Below are 8,504 nucleotides of genomic sequence, written 5' to 3'. Positions count from 1 at the left end.
AGAGGGAAGGGAACAAAGGAAAAAGGAAGAAAAAGATAGAATGGAAAGACAGAAAACACTGACAGTTAAACACATGGAGAGGATGTCAAAGAAACTAAACCTACACACCCTCATCCCTAAACCCAGCAACACTTCCACCTTCCGAACCCCCCCTACTTCTTCCTACCACATCCTCCCTTCTCCTCCCTTCTCCAAACCCCTTATTCATACCCTTCCTAACATCAAGGAAGAGGAGGAAGAGGAAATCAAGGAGAAGACAATGATTAAGCAAATGGAAAGGATGTCAAGGAAACAATCCTTTTTACCCACCATCATTCCAAAACCCACATCCATTGCCAGCTTCCCCACCCCCCCTACTTCTTTCTACCCCATCCTCCCAACTCCTCCCTTCTCCAAACCCCTTATTCATACCCTTCCTAACATCAAGGAAGAGGAAATCAGGAAGAAGACAATGATCAAGCAAATGGAAAAGATGTCAAGGAAACAATCCTTTTTACCCACCATCATTCCAAAACCCACATCCATTGCCAGCTTCCCCACCCCCCCTACTTCTTCCTACCCCATCCTCCCTACTCCTCCCTTCTCCAAACCCATCATTCATACCGTCCCTAACATTAAGAAAAAGAAGGAGGAAATGAAAAAGAAGGCAATAATGACCCAAGTAGAAAAGGTGTCAAGGAAACAATCCTTTCTTCCCCTCCATCACTTCAAAACCCACCCCCCCAATCCCACCTTCTCCCTCCCCTCTACTTCTCCCTTATCCCTTGGCTCTACTCCTCCCGTCTCCAAACCCTTGTTTATAGCCTCCCCACCCCTCCCAGTCACACCCTCTCTCGCAAGAATCGCAGGTTCCACCATCACCTCCACCCACAACCGCCACTCCCCCCCACTAGCCGGATCCTCATATGTGCCAATTCTTCCCTTCCCCATCACCTCCACTCCCACTTTCCCTCCAATCCCTACCTCCACCTTCCCCATCAGTTCACCTTGCCCATCACCTTCACTCCCACTTTTCCTTCCACCCCTACTCCCACCTTCCCAATCAGTCCCTGCCAGGGGGGACTGGGGCTGATTTAGAGGTGATGGAGAGTTGTCCCTTCCCCATCACCTCCACTCCTGCTTTCCCCTCCACCCCTACCTCCACCTCCCCCATCACCTCCGCTCCCGCTTTCCCCTCCACCCCTACCATCACCTTTCCCATCAGTCCACCTTCCCCATTACCTCCACTCCCACTTTTCCTTCCACCCGTACTCCCACCTTCCCCATCAGCCCCTATCAGGGGGGACTTGGGCTGATGTAGAAGTGAAGGAGGTTCCTCCCTTCCCCATCACCTCCACTCCTGCTTTCCCCTCCACCCCTACCATCACCTTTCCCATCAGTCCACCTTCCCCATTACCTCCACTCCCACTTTTCCTTCCACCCATACTCCCACCTTCCCCATCAGCCCCTATCAGGGGGGACTTGGGCTGATGTAGAAGTGAAGGAGGTTCCTCCCTTCCACATCACCTCTACTCCCCTTTCCCTTCTACCCCTACTCCCACCTTCCCAATCAGTCCCTGCCAGGGGGACTGGGGCTGATTTAGAGGTGATAGAGTGTTGTCCCTTTCCCCATCACCTCTACTCCCACTTTCCCTTCCACCCCTACCTCCACCTTCCCTATCAGTTAACCTTCCCCATCACCTCCATTCCATGTTCCCCTCCACCCCTACTCCCACCTTCCCCATCAGCCCCTATCGGGGGGGACTGGGGCTGATGTAGGAGTAAAGGAGATTCCTCCGTTCCCTATCACCTCAACACCCACTTTCCCTTCTACCCCTACCTCCACCTTCCCCATCACCTCGACTCCCACTGTCCCTCCCCCTACCTCACCTTCACCTTCCCTATCAGTCCACTTTCCCCATCACCTCCACTCCCACTTTCCCTTCCACCCGTACTCCCACCTTCCCCATCAGTCCACCTTCCCCATCACCTTCACTCCCAATTTGCCTACCACCCCTACCTTCACCTTCTCCATCACCTCCACTCCCACTTTCCCCTCCACCCCTACCTTCACCTTGCCCATCAGTCCACTTTCCCCATCACCTCCACTCCCACTTTCCCTCCCACCCCTACTGCCACCTTCCAATCAGCCCCTATCAGGGGGGACTGGGGCTGATTTAGAGGTGATAGAGAGTTGTCCCTTCCCATCACCTCCACTCCCACTTTCCCTTCCACCCCTACCTCCACCTTCCCCATCACCTCCGCTCCCGCTTTCCCCTCCACCCCTACCATCACCTTTCCCATCAGTCCACTTTCCCCATCACCTCTACTCCCACTTTCTCTTCCACCCCTACCTCCACCTTCCCCATCAGTTCACTTTGCCCATCACCTTCACTCTCACTTTCCCTTCCACCCCTACTCCCACCTGTCCAATCAGTCCCTGCCAGGGGGACTGGGGCTGATTTAGAGGTGATAGAGTGTTGTCCCTTTCCCATCACCTCCACACTCCCACTTTCCGTACCACCCCTACCTCCACCTTCCCCATCACCTCCACTCCAACTTTCCCCTCCACCCCTACTCCCACCTTCCCCATCAGCCCCTATCGGGGGGACTGGGCTGATGTAGGAGTGAAGGAGATTCCTCCCTTCCCCATCACCTCGCCTCCCCTTTCCCCTCCACCCCTACCTTTACCTTCCCCATCAGTCCACTTTCCCCATCACCTCCACTCCCACTTTCCCTTCCACCTGTACTCCCCCTTCCCCATCAGCCCCTATCAGGGGGGACTGGAGCTGATGTAGAAGTGATGGAGGTTCATTCCCTTCCCCATCACCTCCACTCCTACTTTCCCTTCCACCCCTACCTCCACCTTCCCCATCAGTCCACCTTACCCATCACCTCCACTCCCAATTTCCCTACCACCCCTACCCTCACCTTCCCCATCACCACTCCACTCCCACTTTCCCTTCCACCCCTACCTTCACCCTTCCCCATCACCTCCACCCCCACTTTCCCCTCCACCCCTACCTTCACCTTCCCCATCAGTCCACTTTCCCCATCACCTCTACTCCCACTTTTCCTTCCACCTGTACTCCCACCTTCCCCATCAGCCCCTATCAGGGGGGACTGGGGCTGATGTAGAAGTGATGGAGGTTCCCTCCCTTCCCCATCACCTCCACTCCCACTTTCCCTTCCACCCCTACCTTCACCTTCCCCATCAGTCCACCTTACCCATCACCTCCACTCCCAATTTCCCTACCACCCCTACCTTCACCTTCCCCATCACCTCCACTCCCACTTTCCCTTCCACCCCTACCTTCACCTTCCCCATAAGTCCACTATCCCCATCACCTCCACTACCACTTTCCCTTCCACCCTTACCTCCACCTTCCCCATCAGTCCACCTTCCCCCGCACCTCCATTCCCAATTTCCCTACCACCCCTACCTTCACCTTCCCCATCACCCACTCCCTCCCACTTTCCCTTCCACCCCTAGCTCCACCTTCCCCATCAGTCCACCTTCCCCATCACCTCCACTCCCACTTTCCCCTCACCCCTACCTTCACCTTCCCCATCAGTCCACTTTCCCCATCACCCCCTCCCACTTTTCCTTCCCACCCGTACTCCCACCTTCCCCATCAGCCCCTATCAGGGGACTGGGGCTGATGTAGAAGTGATGGAGGTTCCCTCCTTCCCTCCCTTCCCCACCACCTCCACTCCCACTTTCCCCTTCCACCCCTACTCCCACTTGTGTGTGTGTGTTGTGCGTGTGTGTGTGTGTGGTGTGGTGCATGGTGCGTGCATGCGTGCGTGTGTGTGAATGTGTGTGTGAATGTTAATCTAGCCGCAGAGGTTGCAATCCAGTGACATCTGTGCCGGTCCCAAGCCCGGATAAATAGAGAGGGTTGTAGTCATGTTTGTGTGTGTCTGTGTGTCTGCATCCTAAAGAAAAAAGGACAAAGAACAACAAATTTTTTGCATGTTGCTTTAAAATATTTTCTTTTAGATTTTTCTTTCAGATTGAGTGACACTAATCTGTGAGAAAGAAGCTGTGATTCTCCGTCGTCTTGTCTACAGAGAGTCAGCAGCCATCAGGTGGACGAGGTAAGAGCATGTGTTTTGATCTCCTGGCTGTACAACTAAATCTGGTTCCTGTCTCCAACAGAGTATCAATGTAGCGAAATCGATCCTGCTGGCATTATGTCCTACAGTATCACATCTGACAGACGAATCCACCTCTACACCCTTCAACAACAGATTACCTGAACATCATTTCCTGAACTTGGAGTCTGCGATCCTGGTACCTCCATGTCTCTGTGTAAAGTGTGGTCTTGACAGAGAGTAGGCCTGTGCATGTTTGCCTCTTTTACTTAGCGCAATGTATTAAACCAGTTTCTGTGATGCACCGCAACCTCTCTATGTGCATTTGTTTTAGAAGCTGGCAGAAACTTACCCCAACATGTGGGTTGCTTTGAAAACCACTTTCCTGTTACAGTGGCTGCTGCTGCTGAAAGAAGCTTCTTCTTTACTACTGTATTACTATGAAGCAATAACGTCTCAGTGTAATTGCCATTAAAATTATAAACCTTGTGGTCTCAAATCAGTTGTCATGACAATTTTGTTGCTGCTAGAGAAACCAGGAGAATAAAGGTGTAGCAGGTTATGTGAGATTAAAGAGGTGAAAACATGACTCGAGGTCTTTGTAAAATCATAATTTTTTTTTATTTAAATCCTTGTATTTTTTCGTGTCTACTCGTTTCTTAAATATCTTGCAGTGTCGTATTGATATTGTATTTTTAAATTAATGTTACTTGCTTACACTTTTTATTTTGGGAGTAGTAATACTTTATGTAAGCTATTTATATTGTATTTCATATGTTCAGGTCATTTTTTTATTTGTATCTTTAATTCTTTCTAGTATTTTGAGTGTGCAGTGCTTTAGTTAAATTAAAGTATGTCTGAGACAATGCTATTAGTTTTCTTATGAGGATTGTGGTGGAATTTTCCATAAAGAAAGCAGATGAGAGAGTTGTCCTTTTGTGCGATTTATTGAAATAATAAAGAAAATAAAAATAATGGGAAAGCAAATAAAAGCATGGATGTTGATCGTGCACATCAACAAACCAAAAACCAGCTGGGGAGATCAGTGCACACACCACGAAGGTGCAAAGAGCCCACGATCCTAAAGTTGCTTCTGCCTTTTAGCTTCTCTGTCCGACTACGGTGGAAACGTCTTTCTAAACCAATCAAATGACATGCACCATCTCCTCCCTGTCGCAGGTGTGTGAAGATGTTTACATTCTCACACATGCATCGCTGACGTCCGACTATCGTGAGAAAGGAGCACCAAGTCTCAACAGACAGAGACACAACTCCCCGGCCTTGGGTTTGGGAGCTAGAGTTGAGAGTCTATCAGGCAGAGACAACCATTGAACAATCTAGGTCAAATGTCAAATGCATACAGTAAGACAAAACAAAAGATATTAATTGCAGAACATAAGTCATATATCATATAATAACTGCATAGAAATAAGGAAGACACATAGAAATAAGGAAGAGACAATTTTTCCCATACAGGATATACACTAGCAGTAGAATTTACTGCAATGCAACAGAGTGCCACCTGAAATCTTGCCTAGTGCGCCAAATTGGTTTAAAGTAAGGATCACTAATTATAATAATTAACATAATAACACTATTTTTTATTTTGTTTTTTAGTTTATTACTTGTTTACAAATTCCTATTATTAGATGAATATTAATTATTATCTATAATTTAACAAGTGCAATAGGTAATAATTATCTAATTAATTTAATTCATTATAGGGCACCACCCTGTCCATCAGGCAGCAATGATCCGTTTGGAAAAGCAAACAGTCTCAATTTTATATAGATACTAATCATATAATACTATAAAAGGTCAAATATTAATTTAATCAGTTGGAAGGTTATCAGGTAACACAGCTATTCAAGACTTCAAACAATAATGGTGATTACTAATATACTAGGTGTGTGTGTATTTGTGTGTGTCAGAGAGTTGCTTATCTGTTGCCACTAGGACTTTATTGAAGCCCAAAGATTCACACTGCAGCCATTTTCAGTGCTGTTGCAACATTTCAAATGATGCAGACCTTCCGAATAATGCTAATGTGTAGATAAAGTACATCAGAGCTTAAATGCTGTAACCATGGCAACAACTCACGTGACTTTGCGGTTTACTGACACCGTAACACTCAAACCCTGACTGACTGACAGACAGAGGTAAGACATTTTACTGCTCAGCTAAAAATCGATATTTGACTTGACTTCCTGTTGACTTGACGCAGACTTTCTTGTGGAAGAAGTTCTTTATGTTTCATGCATGTAAATAAATTTCATATTAGATCATTATCTGCAATATTATATGCAATATTTCTGCATTAGCTAACAACACAATCAACATTGCATTTCAATAAAAAAAATGTTTGCATTTAGTGCCACTTTATATGATATTTTACATTTAATGTAAAAAGGTCAGATATTAAAAGCCACAGAATGAAAGCCCCCAACCGGCGGTGCTGGACAGCCGTTATGTGTACAGTTCAGCCCCAATACGTTAGCCACGCATGCTACACGTCATTGTAAGGCTTAGACTCCCATATAAAGCATTTCCAGCATTAACAATCACAGCGCAGTCACCAAAAGCTCCAACTTCGCTCCACCTCATCTTTTATGAGCCATAACTCGTCACAGGAAAAAACCAAAGTAATCCAGCGAATTCAAGATGGATGCCGTCTCCCTTACGCTTCGGTTGGGACCAGGGAAGGCGGAAAAGGCCGAAGTGTCGGATTGCATCAGCCACGAGAAGCCAATCAGGTTCAACTTCCCGAGAGCCCCCCACGTTCAGGCTCGTAGTGTTAACCCCGTAAGTACCGTATGAAAACGGAGAAACACACTGTAGCTGAGTGCGCTGAACACGTAGATATGCAGTAAGTGGGGTCTCCAGTCAGATCAATGGGCCAGGAAGTGAAGCCTGCTCTTTCCTACCTATGAATTGAATCTGTTTCAACTGGTCAGAGTCCTAATTATAACCTTTAGAGGGAAGAAGAGAGAGAAATTAATTAAAAATACTGAATATAAAATAAATTAATTAAGAAACTATATTTCTGGATATGGGTTAATTAACAATTTGACAATGTACACACATATTGAATTAACTAAAACTAATTTTGGGAAACATTTTTGCACTCTGTTTAATCATTATTAATACATAGTTCATCTTCCGTGTTGTTGTTGTTTTTTTCCTTCCGTGTTGTTAAGAAAAAGAAGCATGTCCTCAGGGATAGGGATTAGTTTTTTTTACCCTTTGTGTAGGTCAAGCCTCTGAACTGTATCACAAAAATTAAATGATTGATATCCTCAATGCTGGTTCCAGAAATAGAACAGCTGTTATCTTCTACTGTATTTTGAAATCTATACAATATATTAAGAGGATAGATATTGGTCCTAATTTTAATATTTTTTTCCCTAGCTTATTGGGGAAGAGGGTGTTTCATATACATGGATCTTATTTTCATGTTTGTGTCTTTAGCAATTTAATGCAATAAAATAATTTTATTTTTCTTCTGTTTTTCAGAAGGACAGAGGTAAAAGTGTTGAGTAAACCTTTAAGAAGGCAAAGCAACATGGAGAAGAAAGATAGAAAGAAGGAAAAGAAAGAAGAGGCAAAAGAGATGAAGAACAGGGAGATGAAAGAAGAAAAGGAAAAGAAGAACAGACGAAAGCAAGAAGAAAAAGAAAGACTTGAGAAAGTAAAAGAAGAAGAACAAGAAAAGAGAAGAGAAAAGCAAAGAAAGAAGAGCGAAAAGGAAGATGAAAGAAATAAGAAAGAAAAGAGGAAGAAAAGCAGGGGATGACACACGAACAACCAATCGTACCAATCCTCAATACTAAAACCTTATTGATTTCCACCACCACCCCTACTCCCCCCTTCTCCCCCGCCGTCTTTCGAACCCTCCTCATCATTAAAAAACAACAGGAAAATGAGAGAGAGAAAGAAGAAAGAAGAAGAAGAGGGAAGGGAACAAAGGAAAAAGGAAGAAAAAGATAGAATGGAAAGACAGAAAACACTGACAGTTAAACACATGGAGAGGATGTCAAAGAAACTAAACCTACACACCCTCATCCCTAAACCCAGCAACACTTCCACCTTCCGAACCCCCCCTACTTCTTCCTACCACATCCTCCCTTCTCCTCCCTTCTCCAAACCCCTTATTCATACCCTTCCTAACATCAAGGAAGAGGAGGAAGAGGAAATCAAGGAGAAGACAATGATTAAGCAAATGGAAAGGATGTCAAGGAAACAATCCTTTTTACCCACCATCATTCCAAAACCCACATCCATTGCCAGCTTCCCCACCCCCCCTACTTCTTTCTACCCCATCCTCCCAACTCCCTCCCTTCTCCAAACCCCTTATTCATACCCTTCCTAACATCAAGGAAGAGGAAATCAGGAAGAAGACAATGATCAAGCAAATGGAAAATGTCAAG

General features: G+C 45.8%; 1 long non-coding RNA gene across 1 annotated transcript; it reads left to right on the top strand.

The window, feature by feature from the left end:
- Positions 1-5,858: 5,858 nt before the first annotated feature.
- LOC114854847 (uncharacterized) lies at positions 5,859-8,422 on the top strand. The gene is made up of 3 exons (XR_003785831.3): positions 5,859-6,236; positions 6,708-6,879; positions 7,591-8,422. It is a non-coding gene; the product is annotated as an uncharacterized LOC114854847 (long non-coding RNA).
- Positions 8,423-8,504: the final 82 nt, after the last annotated feature.

The sequence above is a fragment of the Betta splendens genome, chromosome 4, assembly GCF_900634795.4.
Source record: "Betta splendens chromosome 4, fBetSpl5.4, whole genome shotgun sequence".
In the NCBI taxonomy this organism is placed as follows: domain Eukaryota; kingdom Metazoa; phylum Chordata; class Actinopteri; order Anabantiformes; family Osphronemidae; genus Betta; species Betta splendens.
This window is presented reverse-complemented; position numbering and strand designations above follow the sequence as displayed.